This window comes from Hesperophylax consimilis, chromosome 22 (assembly GCF_061612785.1).
Source record: "Hesperophylax consimilis isolate HC1 chromosome 22, BYU_Hcon_1.0, whole genome shotgun sequence".
In the NCBI taxonomy this organism is placed as follows: domain Eukaryota; kingdom Metazoa; phylum Arthropoda; class Insecta; order Trichoptera; family Limnephilidae; genus Hesperophylax; species Hesperophylax consimilis.
This window is the reverse complement of record NC_142857.1, coordinates 8,388,455-8,409,671: the sequence shown is the minus strand read 5'-3', so window position 1 is coordinate 8,409,671 and position 21,217 is coordinate 8,388,455. Positions and strand designations below refer to the sequence as shown.

Sequence of the window (21,217 nt, the reverse complement as noted above, 5' to 3'; positions counted from 1 at the left end):
AAACATAAACAGCTAGGTCAAATAGGTTACGTGAGTTAGGTTTATAGATTATTATATATATTTTTATATTTTTTCGTCTCTTTTATTGATCATCTTTTAAAAGTGTGTTGAATTGTAACTGCGTTGAGTTATCATGAAACCGTTCTGAGACTCAAGAAAGCACCCAAAAAGTTGGTAAGTACATGGCTATTCGTTATTGGTCTCGAAACATGGCCAAAAGCCATTTCAAACAACGTTTTAACTCTGAATGGTGTGGGCTCTCACCAGGGTGCTACTGACAGTATCTACCACCCTGGAACGTGGTGCATCATTCATATGTTGTCCTGCTAACCGATATGGTAGATGCGCTCAGTATTGCCCTGGTGTAAGACCACCATTCAGAATAGGAACGTTGCTTGAAATGGCTTTAGTTTGGTGAAAAGATCTGAATATCCCTTCCTCTCATACTTCAGCCTCACGACGTATATATACTATAGGATTCTTCATAATACTACTTACCTATTTTTGCTAGCTGTCTCGCAGACAGGAAGCAGTTTGTGTCTCACGGACTATTTCAATCTACATTTTTTTGTACGATCGGGGGTACCCCAAGGTAGTAATTTAGGCCCACTCCTCTTTTCTATATGTATTAACGATATTTCAGAAGTAATTCTGTACTCTAGGCTTCTTCTCTTTGCTGATGACCTAAAACTTTTCTTAGAAATACTAACTTTAGAAGACTGAAATCAACTCCAGTCAGACATTGATAGAATTGTTGACTGGGGTAAAATACATGATATTACATGAGGGAGTTCGGATACTACCCGTGGCTCTATCCTACTGACTTTCTTTTGGGAATGCTCGGAATGAACTATCTACGGGTCAGGAGTGATGCGCATTGCTACACATTTCTTCAGACAGATTCGTGGATGGTTTGAAAACTCGGTCATCATGGAGAGCATTAATTTCTATGTTCCCGATGGCTATCTCCGTCACCGACTAAAAGTTGAAATACCCACTGTTTATATAAATGTAAGAATTTTTATTACCAAATGTATTTTAAAAACACTTTTTAAAATGAATAAACTGAATTTAATTACCCTAATTTGGGATGCCATAGTCCCACTGGCTCCGAACAGTCGAAATAGTCGGGGCTCTTGTTATGTTTCTTATTAGAATGGAGATTGTTCTAATTATGATTGGCAAGAGCCCGCGAAACAACTAACCTCAATAGCGATTCCTCACCGTCACTTATCAATTATCACTCTATCGCCATCACTTAATCTACGCTGATGGAAAGGTCACGGTGCTAACATTCCGCGAGAATATGTGCCGTTTTATTCGTGCTCGGGCCCCCGGGGTCATGGCAAAATATCTAACTAACCATCATGCCGTTTGCAAGGCGGAGAGGATGGACCGCCATACACCTCTGTATTGCACACATTCCTTGATTCATTCTAGAATATAGTCACAAAGTACTATTTTAGTACGGGGATTCTTTGGTTTGCGGTCAGTTACTAATATCTTACCCGCTGATAACTCCGCTGTAATCTCTCTTTATATTACGTGCATCGCTTAGGAGAAAGAGGGAGAGGTTATTACGGAACTTTATGCGGATGCCGAATTCTCGGAAAAGTTTAATTAAAAACGAATTCAGCATTCAGAAGTTGGTCATCTAATTAATTATTTTCGTAGAATTGACATAAAAAGTTCACCGCAAAACAAACATGAACATTATAACGTTTTATTTTATTTTTTAATATAAACATCGCACAAGAATACCGAGTGTTCCCAGCCGTCTGGAGCCAGTGATACAATGACATCCCCAATTGGGGTATTTTGTGAGGTTGAAGGTAATGGGGTTACTCTTCCCTATCTTCTGCACTTCCCCATACCAGCCTTACAGCATAACCCAATTCTCTGACTCCAGTTAGCAGGGAGCAATTGGGACCCCTGTGCGATATGGTTCCATGATATTTCATAAAAATTATAGTCATTAAAAGTGATGAAACTAAAACTAGGTTTAATAGTTAATATAACTATTTAATGTAACCTATTTAACCTAGTTTTTGTTTCATAGCTTTTCATGACTTTATATCACTTTTTGGAGGTGTGTTCAGTTGTCATTTTGATGACATACCCGGTCACCGTGCGATATTCACAAAATTAATAAACAGATTCGCCATTTGAGAGATTTATAAATAAATATTTCTCCTCCATAATTTTCCTCATAACTTTTACGTCCTCTCTGAGATTTCCTGTAGACTTTTCGTCCTTCAAGAGATTTGTCCATAAATTTTCGCTCTCTGAAAGATTTATCCACAGAATTTTCGCCCTTGTGTTAGATTTATCCACAGAATTTTCGCCCTTGTGTTAGATTTATCCACAGAATTTTCGCCCTTGTGTTAGATTTATCCACTGATTTTTCGCCAGTTTGTGAGATTTATGAACTAATTAAACCATATCCCCTTCGGTCATATTTCCTAGATGCGACAAAAGCTTTTTATGTTTCACATCTTTCGTTTGTGAGTCGTGTATATTGCCTTCAATGATTTAATAGTAATTTATTCAAAATCAATTTAAACAGCATGAATAAAACCTGTCTATAAATTGAATAAAAGATTTGTACAACATTATACACGTGATTTGCATTCTACCTGAAATTTTATCATTATATTACCGTGGTATTCAAATAGAATATAAATAATCCTTATTCATTTATTGTACCTGTCATGCTGTCGCCATAATGCTAATGTAAGGCCACTGGACGTTAAGATTCAATCTATACTGCATATTGCTATAATATATCCAGGTATAACTTGTTGTCGATGTAATCAATATCGATAAACTACAAGATTTAGGCGACTTTGATCGCTCTGGTAAGAATGCTTTTGAGATTACCCAATATCCGAAAATAGCTACGGATTGACATTATTTTTAATGTTTTTTGGTTCAATATTTTTGCAAAATTGATTTTGAAAATGTACAGTGTTTTAATAAAGGGTTTTCCAATAAGAGGTGTTATTTTGAATATTAATTAAGGAATTAATGATTTGTTGTGGCCGGAATTGGATTGTATTGATCTGGACAACTTTTACTTGCAACAAGACGGCGCTGCGTGCCACACAAGCAACGAAACCATTGATCTTTTACGGGAAAAGTTTCCGGACCGTGTTATCTCTCGAAGAGGTGATCACAATTGGCCACCGAGATCTTGTGATTTAACACCTTGCGACTTCTTCCTTTGGGGTCACGTGAATTCAAGACCTAAAGATGGAATTCGTGAGGCTATCGAGGACATAAGGCAGCCACTTTGCGATTTGGTTATTGAAAATTTCAGAAAAGGATATGGTCCTGTAGGCGTGGTCGTGGTGGTCATTTGACTGATGTTATTTTTCACTACTAGGCATACCTTCCTCTTTATAATGAAATAAACATTCGATCGTTTATATTAAAAAAATGACATTTTTCTTTTAATATCAGTATAAAACTTCTTATTGGAAAACCCTGTAGTTGCGTTTTGTAAGTTATTGTTTTACGAAGTGTTCATTTCACTTATTAGTAGTATCAAAGTTTTAGCACAGACCCGTGAAAAATCACGGCATATTTAATTGTAAGATTTGTAAAATTGAAAATATTTTAAAAAAAAAATTACCTCAGGATCATCGTTGTTCATTCATTACCTTTCTAAAGAAGAAATTTACCTCACGAATGTTGGTATATTACATTCATACTAATCGAACAAAAAATATAGCACTGCATATGAAAATGTTAGCCATTCAAAGATTATGTGTGTACGAATCAAATAGCTATATGAACGGGCTGTTAAAGTGTGTCCACTGGACCTAGTTCAGTGAAACCACGCGTGTTGTCTCAGTAATTCTATTAATTCATCTAAGCATTTAAAGACATACACATTTCAAATAATTAATGATTATTAATTAATAAAATAATAATTAATAGTTCATTAAGGCGATGCCATACGTAGTAATGCAAAATCATGAGTTTTTGGTTTGAAAATTTGGTCGCCTAGAAATGTTTCAGATGCTTTAATTAAATACTGCGAGTAGAATACATCTTGGCCTTTGAAATAATCGAGTATTTTTTAGATAAGTCTTTTTATAAGCCCGGAAAAAAATAATGTATAAGGCCTATGAAAACTGCTTTAAAGTTCAAAATCTCCTACTTACGAACCTATTTTCGGTTATGATTGTATTGTATTGGGGCAAATTAAGTTATTTATAAAATGATCGAAAAAAATTTAAATATTTATGCCTGAACATCCACAAAATAAAATAAAAGGCACTTTTTGGCCATGTTTATTTCTTGCATAAATCAAAACAGGTGGATGGTGTTAAGCGGGAATTTAAACCTTATTGCCATCTACGTAAGGGTTGTTATTGATAGCGGCTCAATTTAAAATATTACACGACGTAGTGCATCGCCTTAATTATTATAATTTTTTTTAATATTTGCGCACTCCCTCTAACATTCGTATTTACATATCTCTCTTTCAAATCATCTTTGAACGCTTTCGACTGGGCGTTAATATAGGAAGGGCTTGATTAATGCGGGTCTTGAAATGAATCATATGAAAGATGAAAAACTCAGACACTAAACGTACACAAAAACGAGTCGAAGAAACGACCCGTTCTCTACGTTGTATATAGCACTAGCGCAGGCATATAAAAAAATCACCAGATATTATGATTGCAGGATTTGTGAAGCTGGAAGTATTTATAAAAAAAATATTGGTCTCAAAATCATTGCCTTTCAAAAGAAAAAAATTACCTCTAGAATATTAGTAATCATTTTATGCACAGGAGTACAGTTTCAAATCTTGCACCCATGAACCGACAACCGAATTCAGTATATCTAACAATTAGACAGTGTATTTGAATGTGTAGGAAGGACAATTACTTGTAATACCTGTCTAATTATAAAATAACTTACGCTTTGACAATAATTTTTTAATCTATCTTGTCCCTTTAGACAACCAATTGGACGAAATTTTTTATGATTTCGTTTTGTTAACAAACGAAGAAGTTCGTTTATAAACGGTACAGGCAACCAATATGGCGACACAGTAGTTTTTTTTACAGTTTTCAAAAGAAATAAAATATTCTCAGTCTGTCTAAGAAAATATACCTTCTGAAAACTTACTTAAAAAGCTAATTTATTAAAAATCTTGTCAAATTATTCGTATTCCTGTTAAAAACGGGACTGCAGTCCTTTAACGAATGGATTGACAGATTTCCTAACAGACTATCAGTAAATCACGAATGTGTTATGAGGATGTCAAAACATGTGTTCATAAAAATTCTAATATTGACGCATGTCATCATTATACATACAGGATTTTTCAATAAAAGGTGTTATTTTGAATAGCCCGCTATTTCGGTAGATGTTACTTTTGAAGCTGTCATTTTTTGACATTAGGCAAGTAGAAACTACGCCATTAATAAAAATGGAACGATGCACGCTTCAACAACGCATTGAAATTATTAAAATTCACTTAAGTGAATCAAATGCAAATCATCTTGAGTGATGAGGCCACAGACATAGGAATTAACATATGTCTATGGATGAGGCCCATTTCCACCTCGGTGGCTTCGTCAACAAGCAAAATTGTCGCATCTGGGGCTCGGAAAACCCAAGAGTTATTGTTGAAAAGCCTCTCTATCCTCAACGTGTGACTGTTTGGTGCGGTTTATGGTCCGGCGGAGTCATTGGACCTTACTTTTTCGAAAATGAGGCTGGAGCAACAGTTACGGTGAATAATGATGTTTTATGGCCGGAATTGGATGGTATTGATCTGGACAACGTTTACTTTCAACAAGACGGCGCTACGTGCCACGCAAGCAACGAACCCATTGATCTTTTACGATTGAATATCAAAATAACACCTCTTATTGGAAAACCCTGTATTTAACAGGAAAATCGTAGCTGCATGAACACGTGATATGTTATTTATTTTCTGAATGTACTCATATTTTACTAGGAAATAGCTTGCCATTACGTTTTTAACAGGATTTTAATAAATCAGCCATACTCATTTTTCTCCGTGTACATCTTGTAATGAAATGGCTCTCAGCTCGAACGTATCAATTTTTCTTGTCAGTTGTTTTGCATGCATGTGCAATGATGTCATACGGCATGCAATAGTATTCATTAAATCTTGCATCCATCGGCATTATAATTTATCACGTGATTGATCGTGATTTGAGTCGGAAGTGCCGTTGACTGCGATGTGTGCCTGTCGTCTGTCGACGGAAGTTTGTGTTTTAATAGTTAAAGTATCAAGTGTGACGACGTGCATTAGAATAATGTTGCACTCAAAGTGCATACAGCCAGGTAACTGTGCCTGTACCAGGACGTCCTCGGCAGACGTTAACCAGCGATTCCTGAACTTATTTGGAGTAAAAATGAATTAGAAAGCGTTTTGGTACAGCACGGCGAGCTATGTAGGTACAAAGATAGTAAAATATGTAGGTACAAATGTAGTTAAATATTTAAGTAAAAAGGTAGTTAAATATGTAAATACAAAAGTAGTTAAATATGTAGGCACAAATGTAGTTAAATATGTAAGTACTAATCGATTAAAAAAACGTTGTTTTTACGGGTTGATTTTTTTTTTATTCTTTGACGAGATCGGTTTTACCTTTCTACCGGCACCTTTAGGCTGGTTTTTGAACTAGACGTTATTTTCATGTATTTTTCTTATCTTGACAGCAGTCACTCGATAAGCAAAATGTACAGGTATTTGATTGATAGCTGTGTTATCTCTAGCGATAATGTTTTGGGCGTCACGGTATATTTTGTTTAGAAAAGTTGAACTTGTCATTATCATTTACTATTAGCATTCCTAGATTATGCACACATTCCTTTGAATTTTTTTAGCTTAACTAACTAATAGCCAATACCCGGCTCTGCTCGAGACTTCAACACCACATTCGCATTATGACGTATTGTCTTATTATTTATTTACGGTACAATTATCTTTAAGGCGAAGCTTAGTGCCAAATCACTATTTTGATTAATCTTTATAACGAATTGGTGTACATTATGAAAACCAAAAAATATGCTTTAGTTAAATAAAAAATATAAATGTAAACTACTAAAATTAATATTTTTTCAATAGAAATTTATGAACGCATAAAGGAAACAACAAAGATTATCTGTGACAGTTTCACATGATTAACTTTTTTGCTTTCTTATAAAATTATTTACAAAATAAGTAAAAACCAGTTTTTTGCTTGAAATCGAACGTTTCTAGACTCCGTTTGTCAAGCGATTTTAATGCCTACTACCTACGATATAAGGTATACCAAGAATATACAATTTTTTGGTTTGTAGCTACCTCTTAAATACAGAATAATACTATTGTTCACAAAATAGGATTACAAAACAAATATACTGTTACAATACTAATATAATAACTAAATTTTATAACAACAATTTACTTTCGGTGCTATTAAAAATATCTGCACTTCTGCATATTGGTCACCTAAAGTGTGCATGCGTCCTATAATGGAGTTTATAAACGAATTGGTATGACGTTATTGGTACAGTGAAAGATAGTTTTAGTTCGTGTGACTCTATTAGGAACATGAAATGAAATCAATTGCAATGATGCAGGGCTGTCAGTAAGTGAATTAATGATTTTAAAAGGAAAAATGTCCTCAGACAGCTTTATTATTTTTATTTTTAAATTTTTTTGTACGATCGAGGGTACCCCAAGGCAGTAATTTAGGTCCGCTACTCTTTTCCAATGGAGTTTATAAACGAATTGGTATTGACATTATTGGTACAGTGAAAGATAGTTTTTGTTCGTGTGACTCTATTAGGAACATGAAATGAAATCAATTGCAATAATGCAGGGTAGTCGTGAATTAATGATTTTAAAAGGAAAAATGTCCTCAGACAGCTTTCTTATTTTTATTTTTCATTTTGTCTACGACAGACCACGCTTTAAGCGCGCATATATTTTCGTTTGAAAAAGGCCAAGCCACGATGCGTATAGCGTATATGTCGCCTACCTTAGACGGTTATGCTCGTAGTTTATATTTCCAATAGGAGTATTATGTTTATAATTTAGGTCTGTAAATTTTTTTACTGTATTTTTAAAGGTTTAATGGACGATTCAAATGTTTTATTTTTGAAATAACTCAATAAGTAAAACCTCAAATTGTAATATTTAACTATCGAAGACAATATTAGCTATTCTTCGAATATTTGAAAAAGAAAATCAGAAAAATATACGGACACATATTATAGGACTTGAACCCGGGACCCTCGCCTTGTCGGGGCATCGCTCTACCAACTAATTAAAGGATAATTCAAAGCTCCATACCTCACGTGGAAAGGGCATGACGAGCTGAAAATGGTTTCATTGTCATTCCAGACAGAAATAGCTGTACTAATTTCAAGACGCCAGAACTCTAGTTTTTAATGCTTCAGATATGATATGCGATACTTATAAGATTATTTACTACTACAAGTCGTTTGTTGCCCATATATCCTCGTTTTTGTTTTGCTTTGCATAAATGCGTAGCGTGATATTTTCCAACCTTTTGATGACATTTTTTAAAAGGTCCTGCTAAATTGCCCACCTTTCACGTAAACCTTTAAAAATACCTGTTTATTTATGTCAACTTGAGCCTTCTTCACAAAGGAGTATTTTAACGCGATCATAGACATCCGAATTAATAAACTTGCCCTAAATTTGGATATCATTTCGACTAGGCAACCACGTGACCATAGTTTTGACACCAGGAGGGTTTGAGGATGCTTTAATAAACAATGACATCAGTCGTACATTGACTATCGAAAAACGCACATTTAAATAACCAGAACATGCGTAGAAAAGTAAAGTACGCTAAAGAAGGCAAAGATTTGCAGCGCTGTCCACTGTGGGGCTTTTCTGTACAGCAATGTTCGATCTAAAATTGAGTGAGATGGGTAAATTATAACATATTTGTAATTGTTTAACTAAACAGTGTAACAAAATATTAAATTTTGGAAACAAGCCCGACATGTAGTTAAGTTTTTTCGCAGCCTGCAATTTGCGCGCCATTGTAAAAAGGACAAATAATTCATAAGCAGATTTTATTTCCGAGGACCGAATGGTGATATTACAATCATCGAAAGTGGGATGTTCACGCCGCCTTCCGCGCAGTTGGATTGTTCCCTTTCCCTGGTTAAAACAGGCTCAAGGACGGCTTTACCGTACCAACGTTAAACGGGCGTGTAAGAATCTAATTAGTAAGACGTTTTAGAACACCGAATGTCAAGGTTATGTTATATACTAACGTAAACTTAATATTGGGGAGTTATAACATTGAGTTGGTATTATTATAGTTGAAATTATAGAACACCGAATGTCAAGGTTATGTTATGTACTAACGCAAACTTAACTTAAAATTCAGGAGTTATTTATTTATTTATTTCACGCCTATTAAGGCTTTTACATACATATATATAAAAAATATTTACGAAATTATACATGAAAATAGTGCAGGAAACGACTATTAAAACAATTGCAGAAAAATAAATATAAAGTCAAAATATCACTCAACTTGATTTGATCTACACAGAATGCAGGCACAACATATAAAAAATCCAAAATATTTTTTTCTATTTCAGTTGACAAAATTATTATATGTTAGTCAAATCAAATTAAATACCTTTATTCAAATATTCCACTACTCGATGAAAAAAAAAACTTCAATAGGGTATGCTTATATATTGAAATTGATGTACTAAATATATCAACAACATCTGAGTATTTATTTCCTAGCTGTTGAATCCGTCGCATAGGAGTATGATATTGGGACGTTGACATAGAATTGCTACAATAATATGGTAGTACTGTCTTGAAACCGACCTGCTTGGAGTATGAAAAGAGATTACATATAATAAATCAGGGGTATCAAACATTGAATTAATGATTTTATACAAACAGGTTAAATCGAAAATAATTCTGCGATCAGATAATTTTATTAAATTTAATGAACAAAGTAAGTTATCGTAATTTAGGTTTTCTCTAGGAATGCCCATTTTGAAATTTACATATCTTAAAAATTTATTTTGGATTCTTTCAATCGCATGTGAATGAACCTCATAATTTGGGGACCAAACCGTGGAATTGTATTCTACATGACTCCTTACTAGTGACATATATAATGTTTTTACAGTATTTACCTTATTGAAATCACTAGATACCCTTAAAATAAATCCCAACATTTTCAAAGCTTTATTGGTTATTATTTCAATATGCTTGATAAAGTTAAGTTTCGTGTCAAACCAAATACCTAAGTCATTAATTTCCGAGACAGATACTAACGACATGTTGTTAATGGAATAATCAAAAAATATTGGATACTTTATTCGATGAAACCTCATAATTTGACATTTGCTTATGTTAAGTTGCAAGCGGTTATCACGACACCATATAATTAATCTTGACAAGTTATTTGACAATATATGGCAATCGTTAATGTTTCTGATTGCTTTGAATAATTTCAGGTCGTCTGCAAACATTAACACTTGAACATCATTGAAAATATACAATACATCATTGACAAATAATAAAAACAGGATTGGTCCTAAGTGTGATCCCTGGGGAACACCACTCGTAGCAGTGAATTTGTATGAAAATGTGCCGTCAATTTTAACAGCCAGTAATCTGTCGGTCAAGTAACTATTAAACCACTTATATAGTGAACCACCTATACCGAATTTATGGAGTTTATTCAGCAATAACTCATGATTGACTTTATCGAACGCCTTGCTAAAATCGGTATAAATAGAGTCAACTTGACATTTACTAGACATGGAATCAGATATATAGTTTTGATAGGTTAACAAGTTAGTAAGGGTAGATTTTCCAGTAGAGAAACCATGTTGCTTAGGAGAAATGACGTGGTTTAATCGGAAAATAACTTTTTTAAGAAGAATTTTTTCAAAAACTTTAGGAATTGTTGATAAAAGGCATACCGGTCTGTAATTAATCACCTCGTGTTTATCGCCTTTTTTAAAAATAGGTGTAAGAAAGCTGAATTTCCATTTAGTAGGAAAACATCCTGTTCGTAAAGACTGATTAAACAGCAAATATAAAGGATACGCCAGATTGGTAGCACAATTATTCAAAAATACAGGAGGTATTTTATCTGGTCCACCACTTTTGCTTTGATCTAGTAATTTTAGTTCAGTCAATATATCATTATATTCTATGTGGATAAAAGATAAATTAAGATTATGATCAGTAGTAAAATTTGATACTGTACTAGCAGAAACTGGTGTCTCACATTCATAAACGCTTTTAAAAAAATCAGCATAAAGGTCAGCGATACTTTTAGTGTCTTTGGCCTTTTTACCTGCATATTCCAAGTTGGCGGGTATACCAAAGTTGTTATTTTTCATTGATTTTGCATAGTTCCAAAAATACTTTACATTATGATTTATTGAAGTTTCAACATTATTAATAAAAGAATTGTAGCACATTTTTGATAAGATTTTACAATCTTTTCTAACGTTTTTAAATTCAATATAATTTGATAAAGACCTGTCTTCTTTATATTTCTTATGTAAAACTTTTTTAAGGGCAGTTAATTGAACAAGTTCTTTGTTGAACCATCTCGGATATTTTGATTCTTTAAAATGAATGAGTGGGATGAGATCTGTAATAATTTTATCCAGCAAGTAATAAAAAGATTCAATATTTTGATTAATATCGCCTTCCTTAAGAAATGACCAATCTTCCTTGTGGAGACGATCATTTATGTCCCGATAATTCGCATTTTTAAAGTTATACGTAGGAATTGAATTATTTTGATTGCCTTCTTTAGTACAAGAGATAAGTATTGCTAGTGGGGGATGGTGGTTGTCTATCGGAAGAATAGACTCTAATGATTCATTTATAATAACGTTGCTTTCATTTGACAAAACTAGATCAAGAACACGATTATTAATATTACGTACATGGTTATATTGGGTTAAATTAAAAAGTAAAGACATATCTAGAATTACTCGTTCGCAGGCGGTTGCTGGTATTGAATTAAAATTACTGTCTAAAACGTTGAAATTGCAATTAGGTAAATTATAATCACCGCAAATAATTATTTGATGATTTGGATATTTTGTTTTTACTAACTCAACATCTTCACAGTGTTTTTTATAGATTGATATGTTGGCATTAGGAGGAATATAAACAGTTCCAATAATAGTTTTCTTGAAATCACCACTTAACAATACGAACAATTGTTCCACATCAGTATTTTTGATTTTGAGTGCTTTCGAAGTAATATTTTTGCGGACCGCTATCAGGACACCACCTCCTCTTGTATTGGAGCTGGTATTCTGACTCCGGTCTGCTCGGTGGACATGGTGCCTATGTAGTCCTAGCTCCGCTGAGAAGATTGATGATGTTAGCCATGTTTCAGTGAGTATGATGACATCATTTGAGAAAGATGGAGCATTTACTCTGAACTCCTTTAATTTTGTTCTGATGCCCCTGACGTTCTGGTAGTAGATGAGGCGTTTATATGGCTGGAGTTTTTTGGTTGAACATTGATAATTTTAGGTGAGTTGTTAATATATTTTATGGTTAAATTATTTTCTCCCTTATTTTTCCGGTTTTCTAACTCCTTCCATACATTTTGAATTTCTTGGCGCTGAACCCATGTTAAGTCTTTTTTGGTTTTAATACTGACATTTTTGTAGTCTATCGCCTTTTTTTGAAGAACCAGTTTCACTTGATGTTGATCTGACAGTTCAATCTTGATCGGACGTATTTTATCCATTTCTTTTTTACCTAAACGGAACATTTTTATTTCAGAGGTATCAACATTTTCAACTTTGTTTAGAATGCTCAAAACTTTGTTCTTATCCTCCCTCATGCAGTCAGTTTGAGTACCAGTTGAGCACTCAGGTACATTAAACATTATAATATTCTTAGAACGTAATTTTCTCTCCTCCATTTCCGCTAGTCTTTCCGCTTTCTCTATGCATAGAAAGCAACTGGGAAATTAAGACGACGACAGATCTAATCGAGGAGTATAACACCACTCTTTCAAACTTATTAATAAAATATGCTCCAACCACCTCGAAAACGCGGAAAGTTCGAAAGTCTGACGGCTGGTTCGACGAAGAGTGCCGAAGCCAGAAAAGGCGAATGAGGAAACTAGAGAGGTCATATAGAAGAAACCCAGATGTTACTACACGAGATCAGTGGATAAATGCTCAAAATGAGTACAGAAGCAAAATAAGTGCCAAAAGATCCGATTATTGGATCAATAAAATTGACTCTGAGCGGAAAAATCCACGACGTCTCTGGAACTCGGTCAAAACTATCATCGCTGGTAATACTGTTCCAACTGCTACAGAAATTACACCGCAGGCCTTTTCTAAGTTTTTCTGTGAAAAAATAGAAACCATACGCGCCTCCACATCTTCTGCCCCTCCGCCAAGATTTACAGCCAATTCCACAAGGATACTGTCATCTTTTGAACCTACAACGCTGGAAGAAGTAGGAAAGTTGATCCTTAGTTCGCCAAACAAACAATGTACTCTTGACCCTATCCCAACGTGGCTTCTCAAGAAATGTTGCAACGTGTTATCCCCTTTCCTGGTTCACGTGTTTAATAAGTCCCTAAGCACAGGTGACTTCCCGGAGCCACTTAAGTCTGCTGTAGTTACCCCAATTATTAAAAAACCACAGCTTGATGCCGACAACCTGGGTAATTATCGACCTGTATCAAATCTGCCTTTCGTAGCTAAACTACTAGAAAAAATTGTGGCTTCTCAAATAATCTCCCACTTAAATCTTAATAAATTAATCACAAATCATCAATCTGCATATAGGAGGTTCCACTCAACAGAAACCGGATTACTTCGTGTCCTGTCAGATATAACCCTTGCCATAGAGTCAGGTAAGTTAGCACTTATTTCACTTTTGGATATGAGCGCTGCATTTGATACCATTGACCACGACTTTCTCATTAAGAGACTAGAAGTAACGTTTGGCTTACATTCTAACATCAAATATTGGCTAGAATCCTATCTATCCAATCGCTCGCAAGCAGTAAAGGTTGGAAATAAACAGTCCAACTTCTCAAAACTCTCTTCAGGGGTACCCCAGGGATCCGTTTTGGGTCCACTTCTCTTCATTCTTTTTACAAATGACGTCGCAAAAATTATCGAGTCATTTGGCCTTTTATCTCACTGTTATGCTGACGATCAGCAAATATACTTTTACTGCTCACCAAATGAGATCGACGGCCTAAAAATTCGCACAGCTGAGTGTCTAGAAGCAATCAATCTCTGGATGTCCTCAAATAAACTTAAGCTAAATCCTTCAAAAACGGAGTTTCTCTGGGCAGCCACACATAGACGCCAACATTTAATAGAAAACTCACCAATCGCTATTTCCGGCAACGACGTAACTGCTAAAACAACCGTCAAACTTCTGGGAGTTTATCTGGATTCAGACCTTTCTTTAAAAAGTCAGGTAAATAAGACCGTTAGCACGGGGTTCTTCTACCTTAGACAACTTAAGTCAGTTCGTAGAAACCTTTCAACAGAGGCAACTAAATTACTTGTGAACTCATATATAGTATCACGTCTTGACTATTGCAACGGCATTTATGCAAATCTTCCTAAATGCGAAACTGATAAACTACAATCAGTGTTCAACGCCGCAGCAAGGCTTATCACCGGGGTACCCAAGTTTTCGCACATTTCGGAACACCTCCGAAATCTTCACTGGCTGAAGTGTCCTGAAAGGATCCAGTACAAGCTATGCTGGATGGTGTTTAAAGCTATCAACGAAATGGCGCCACCGTATATTACTGAGCTATGCATTCCGGAAAATACTGGTCTAAGGCAGTCAACTCTTAGATCAGCGACATCATCTGCAATTGGAAGGTTGAAAGAGCCTAAGCGAAATCCGAACACTAAGTTTGGTGATCGTGCATTCGGAGTATCCGGCCCCAAGGCTTGGAATAAACTTCCTATGGAATTGAGATGTATAACCAGCCCAACAGAATTTAGATCCAAACTAAAAACTCACTTTTTCAGACACTCATTTCCATAAATCCGTCATTCTATCCAAATATTTCTTTTTTTTCATTTTTTTATACCGTAATTGTTACATTATCTAGCGATTCCGTTCATTCAATTTTGCTATTGACTTGCCTACCAGTGGACAATGGACAATATCAGCGGGAACATAACAAGTTAATCGGTTTAATTGTTGGCAGATGAATCATCTAAATGCGTTTAAGATTGGCGATTGATTGATTTTATTCATTAATTTAATTCATTTAACATATAATATATCCAGCTAACAATAAATCCACCCTAATATAATAGAACTTCCTTCTTCTTCTGGCGTTAGTAAGATTAAATTGCTAATTTTAATTTTAGTTTTAAGTTGCCAAATATGTAAATACTCGTGTATATGTCGTTAAGATAGTAGTTATAGGCCTTAGTCGTAAGTCACTAGATATAAGTCTTAGAGATAAGTCAGTAGTTCTAGTATTAAATATTTAAGAAATATATTTGTACAGCGCCCTTGAGGTGATTTCTCACGAAAACGGCGCTATATAAATTAGCCAAATATTATTATTATTATTATTAGTGTTTCGCAAATTCCAGGTAGGTCTTGTATGGTGTTAGGTAGAGGTTGGACCTGAGGTGGCTTCTGTTGTGAGATGTTTGTATAGGCCTTCAGCTCTCCTTCCAGGAAGCCCACTTTCGCACCAACAACACTAATATTCCCCAAAAGTTCCGAAAGTTTAGGAGTTAATTTAGCCATTTGCTCTTTGGTAAATTTATTCGATGGATCCATAATGGTACTGTTCATAGAGTTTATTATATTACTTGCCATCGTAATAAAATGGTAGGGATCACACGAATCCATAATTAGTAGATCGAAGCAGAAATATAAAATATGAAAAAGTTTAGCTGCCCTGATCACGTACTCGGGATAGTATGCGTAAATGTGAAGGTAACTTTACTTACACACACACTAGAAGCAAGTGCGAACTAACGAATCGACAGTTCGATTGACAGATTTATATTTATTTTGTTTTTGATATATCTTTTAACTGCGAGATTGGAATCACTTGGAATTCTATCACTACACTAAAACTCGATTTGCACTTGTAATTTAGTACTTCCTATACGCACAGGTATAAAATTAAGTATTATTATTTATGTTTTAAACTGGAGCAGAAACAAAACCGTGCACTGTTTACATGTAGTATTGTTGTATATCGATATGTTGTATTATAACATTGAGTTGGTATTATTATAGTTGAAATTATGGAACACCGAATGTCAAGGTTATGTTATGTACTAACGCAAACTTAACTTAAAATTCAGGAGTTATAACATTGAGTTGGTATTATTATAGTTGAAATTATGGAACACCGAATGTCAAGGTTATGTTATGTACTAACGCAAACTTAACTTAAAATTCAGGAGTTATAACATTGAGTTGGTATTATTATAGTTGAAATTATGGAACACCGAATGTCAAGGTTATGTTATGTACTAACGCAAACTTAACTTAAAATTCAGGAGTTATAACATTGAGTTGGTACACAGACATAGGAATTAATAGACGAGAAGATAAAGGCGAGGGGTAAAATCAACTGTTGAAGAACGAAGGGAGTGAAGATGACTGTGATTCGTCAATAAATCAATCTGACAGTAAATAGGCATCTCGCATTATAATATCACCATTTACTTCTTAAAAGTAAAATCTGCTTTGAATGAATAGACATTTTTACATGGGAGCGCAAATTACTCGCCACGTTATGAACAAATTTGCGAAGTCCAAATTCGGCAAAGTAAGGCAGCTTCTATATTCAGAGTCATAGTTAGTTCAGAGTATTTAGTTAAGACACTTTTATAAATGTTCATAATTTACTTCCCAGCAACCAACCAGCTTTGTGTTTCGCGTCCAGACGTTTCTCGATGTGATAGTAACAACTGATTCATATTATGCGATGTGAATATGCTTAAAATAAAATAAAATAATGCTTATATATGGAATGTAATACGACAATTGGGTTTATTCTCTTTTTTCGCATCTATTTTTACCAGTTTTCATAGTACAAGTAAACATTTTGCCGTGTTATTTCGTAAAATGAACCGATGATGCCTCGACCATAGTTCGCACAAGAATGATGACGTCACGTTTTCAAATATCACTTGAGGCCGTACGCGAGCCCAGCCGGCTCAATGGAACCGGTATGGGGAGTGGGGATAATACGCTTTTAATCACTTAGGGCAGGTCTACTAATATTCATATGTCTATGAGTTGGTATTATTATAGTTGAAATTATGGAACACCGAATGTCAAGGTTATGTTATGTACTAACGTAAACTTAACTTAACGTTCGGAAGTTATAACATTGAGTTGATATTATTATAGTTGAAATTATGGAACACCGAATGTCAAGGTTATGTTATGTACTATCGTAAACTTAACATGGGGAGTTATAACATTGAGTTCATATTATTATAGTTGAAATTGCTTCCTCGTGTCAACCACATGCTCAAATTGTGAAATGTTTTTGCGACCAGAATTTGAAGAACAAAATTTTCCACACTGTCCAATCAAACAAATTGTACGCTTAAAACAATAAATTCAAATTAAATGCAACGTGTGTCAAATATTCTCGTTTTTTTCACAAGTCGTCACACAAATATAACGTATTACTGAAACGTGCTTCTGTAGGTATGCAATAGTGTAATTTAGCATTAATAGCCCTTTCATCATGCGAAGGGAGAGGGTGCGCAATATGACGCTTTTCCCTGAGGGAGTATTACGGATATTTAAGGGAAGCTTTAAGCACCCACTTTTTGTGATAAGCTGTTCATATACGTCCACTTGTGGGCGGGGAGTGAACATCGTACGGTATTGCAGTGTTTCATGAAGTTTTTTTATGATTCTTGCTGACGGACGTAATTTGATTTAAGGCGCTTTAGTCCTAAAGGACTCTGAATTTTATGAATGTGGACCTATAGCAACTGAACACATCCAAGAAGGTTGTCCCCCTCTCGGCTACCCTGAGGCACAGAGTGCTGAACCAAGTGACCCCAGCATCCACACTGACCTCCACTGATCAATTCTCCTACACCATACGTAGTATTAAAGAAAGTTGGGACCATGTTCTCTTTTTTACTTGTAAATATCTCAATATAATTTAATATGTATTTTTTGAATACATTTGTTTACATCCAGTAAGTAAAAACACATTGCAAAGCTTAGCCACTGGAGTATTTGCTGTCACATATATATACACATTTACCACATTATTTAATTAATACCATTCCTCAAAATATTTATATTAAAACATATGAAACTGCTCATTGCGGTTTAAAACCAATGAATTCACCTCGATTTCGCCGTTTATCGCATATTTTTAGGTTCTATAAATATGGCATATTATGACAACCGATCTCTCAAAACGTTTTTGCAAAATGGCAAAATATGCCAAAAAAATCACTCCAGTGGATATAATACAAAATGAACTGATTCTTCTTCTTCTTTCGTATGGTGGGGGGTCAGAGGGGGACATCTAGATCTGCGAGCCATTTTAGGGCCTCAGGCGTCGCCATGTGGACCTCATCAATCCCGCCGGGGAATGAATGGAGCGGGCATTCGTTGACCACATGTTCGGTAGTCTGCACCGCACCACATTCACACATCGCCGACTCTTTAAGGCCCCATCTGTGCATCATGTGGGCACAGCGGCTATGGGAGCACCTTAACCTATTGATGGCGGACCAGGTTTTGCGAGGCAGTGAGAACCCAGGCTGTCTCTCGGTGGGGTCCTGTATGAGATGGGCATTTCCCACGTTGGCCGTTTGCCACTCAAGTTTCCACCTATCTTCTGGGGTGAGAGGTAGTCGGAGGAGCCTCTCTCCTTCCGCCCAGAAGGGCTTTCGGGACTTCAAGCGGCATGCCGGGTGGGAGACGACATCTTCGTGTAGAGGTATTGCGCTTTTTTGCAGCGCCTTCTTGTATTCCCTCAGTGTTGCAATTTCTCGCCTGATGTTTGGCGGGGTTATGTTTGCAAGTACGGGGAGCCAAGGGAGAGGAGTAGATTTTAAAGTCCCGCTGATGGTTCGCATTGTGGCATTAAGCTGAACGTCTACCATGGAAGTGTGGGCGCTTCTAGCCCATACTGGAGCACAGTATTCAGCCGTTGAGAAAACCAGGGCAATGGATGCTGTTCTGAGCGTGTTGGCGTCGCATCCCCAGCTAGTTCCAGCTAGCTTATTAACTAAGTTAAGCCTTGTCCTGGTTTTTTTACCCACTGTTTCCATGTGTTGCCGGTAGTTCAAGCTCCTGTCCAAAGTAACTCCGAGATAGCGGGGGTGGGGGTCATGGTAAATATTTTTTCCATCAAACTGAACACAGAGTTTGGCATCCGCTTGTGAATTGCTAAGATGAAAAGCTGTCGCAACTGTTTTCGACCCATTTGGCTTTAGTCGCCAATTGAGGAAATATTCTTCCAAAGCCTTTAGGTCAGAATTGAGGATATCTTCTGCTGCTTTAAGGGTTTTGGCTTGAGCTGTGACGGCGATGTCATCTGCGTAAGCAAATTTTCTGCCTTCAGTGTGAGGGAGGTCTCGAGTGTAGATGTTAAATAGCGATGGGGCCAGCACTGAGCCCTGGGCAAGGCCATTATTGAGGGGTATTTTTTTGCTTTTTCGCCCTCCTAGAAAAACCCTGAAGGTACGGCCAGTTAGCAGTTGCTCAATGAGTCGTACTGTGTTGCCATCCTCTATGGTGTCGTACAGTTTAACAAGGAGGCCTTTGTGCCACACCGTGTCGTAGGCCGCAGAGAGATCAATGAACGCTGCCGCAGTCTTCAGCCGTTTCTGGAAACCAGATTCAATGTGTGTTGTCAGTGCTAACACCTGATCGCAGCAGTTACGGCCTGGTCTGAAGCCAGCTTGCTCTTGTGGGACCACTTTCTACAAAATTGGAGTAAGTCTGCGGAGCACAACTCGCTCAAGAAGTTTGTACATGGTACTTAAAAGTGAAATGAACTGATAAAATGGTAGGTACCTAGCTACAAATTAACTAAACCCATAGAGCTGTACAATTAGAGGCACTATTGCGTACGAATATCTCGTCTAAACGTGTTCCACTATTAGAACGCGATAAGCGATGCGCCTAGACCGGGTTCGGTAGTTTTAGTCAAAGTGTTGGGAGTAAAAAAGTAGAACTTGTTTTTTCGCTTCATGTCTCATCTAAATGTAATACATCAATGGCTACACCTGAATAAAGCAGTGACAAATTACACGAAGACTTACATCAGTAATATTGTTTTGATGAAAAACATGATTCATGCAATCTCACAAGGTTTTTCTACTTTCAGTGTAGTCAAGCCCTGATAAATGTGAACCTGTATACAGAAGTAGTTCATATTATTTTTTCAATCCACAGCAACAATTTTTCAATGTCGTGCGCAGTGCATATTTTAATATAAATTTAATGTGTAGGTACAAGTTTAGTGTACAGGTCAATTCTAGTTCGTAGCTAGGCAGATTCTCGTGAAAATGTTAATAAACTACGCCATAAAAAATTGTTTTTACTAAGATAAATTAAATATACTTGATCACATCAAATACCATAAATCTTTGAATACAAGCATTTACATTAAAGGGTTCATCCATAATATTTAGCTAATATATATAAAGCGCCGTTTTCGTGAAAAATCACCTCAAGGGTGCTACGTGCATAATGCTTTCATATTAGATATTCCCGAATAATTCATGCTCTTTCGACCAGACATCAATATCCTAATCTCTTTGCTATTGACCACATTCTGAAGAAGTTCCCCTATTTCTGTAAAGTGATTAAAATTTTAATTTGATTCAACCCTACCCTACCCTGTTTCATACGGCCCCTGTTTTGTATAATACTCCAGTGGAAAAGATAGGAGAAGTTTTGCATAATATTGTTTGGCATTATTAAATTTGTTGATACAACTGAATTTCGATGTATCGTAAGTTATGATCCGAGGATGAATCATGCCTGGAAATAATAAAAAAACAATACTTTTGCACTCTTGTACAATATTTTTAAAGCTTTTATAGAATTGACTTTTCGATTTTGTCTGCAGAACATTCGATTTGAAAAACCTGAATAAACGCACGATTTCGATTATCGTTTGGCGCTGTGTCTTTTCGTGACAGATGTCAATTATTG

The 21,217-nt window shown here is 35.8% G+C and overlaps 1 protein-coding gene across 4 annotated transcripts in view; it reads left to right on the top strand.

Annotated features, from left to right (window-relative positions):
• The window catches only part of spdi (sperm antigen with calponin homology and coiled-coil domains split discs), a 280,173-nt gene that overhangs the window by 178,109 nt on the left and 80,847 nt on the right, over positions 1 to 21,217 (top strand). The window lies entirely within an intron of this gene.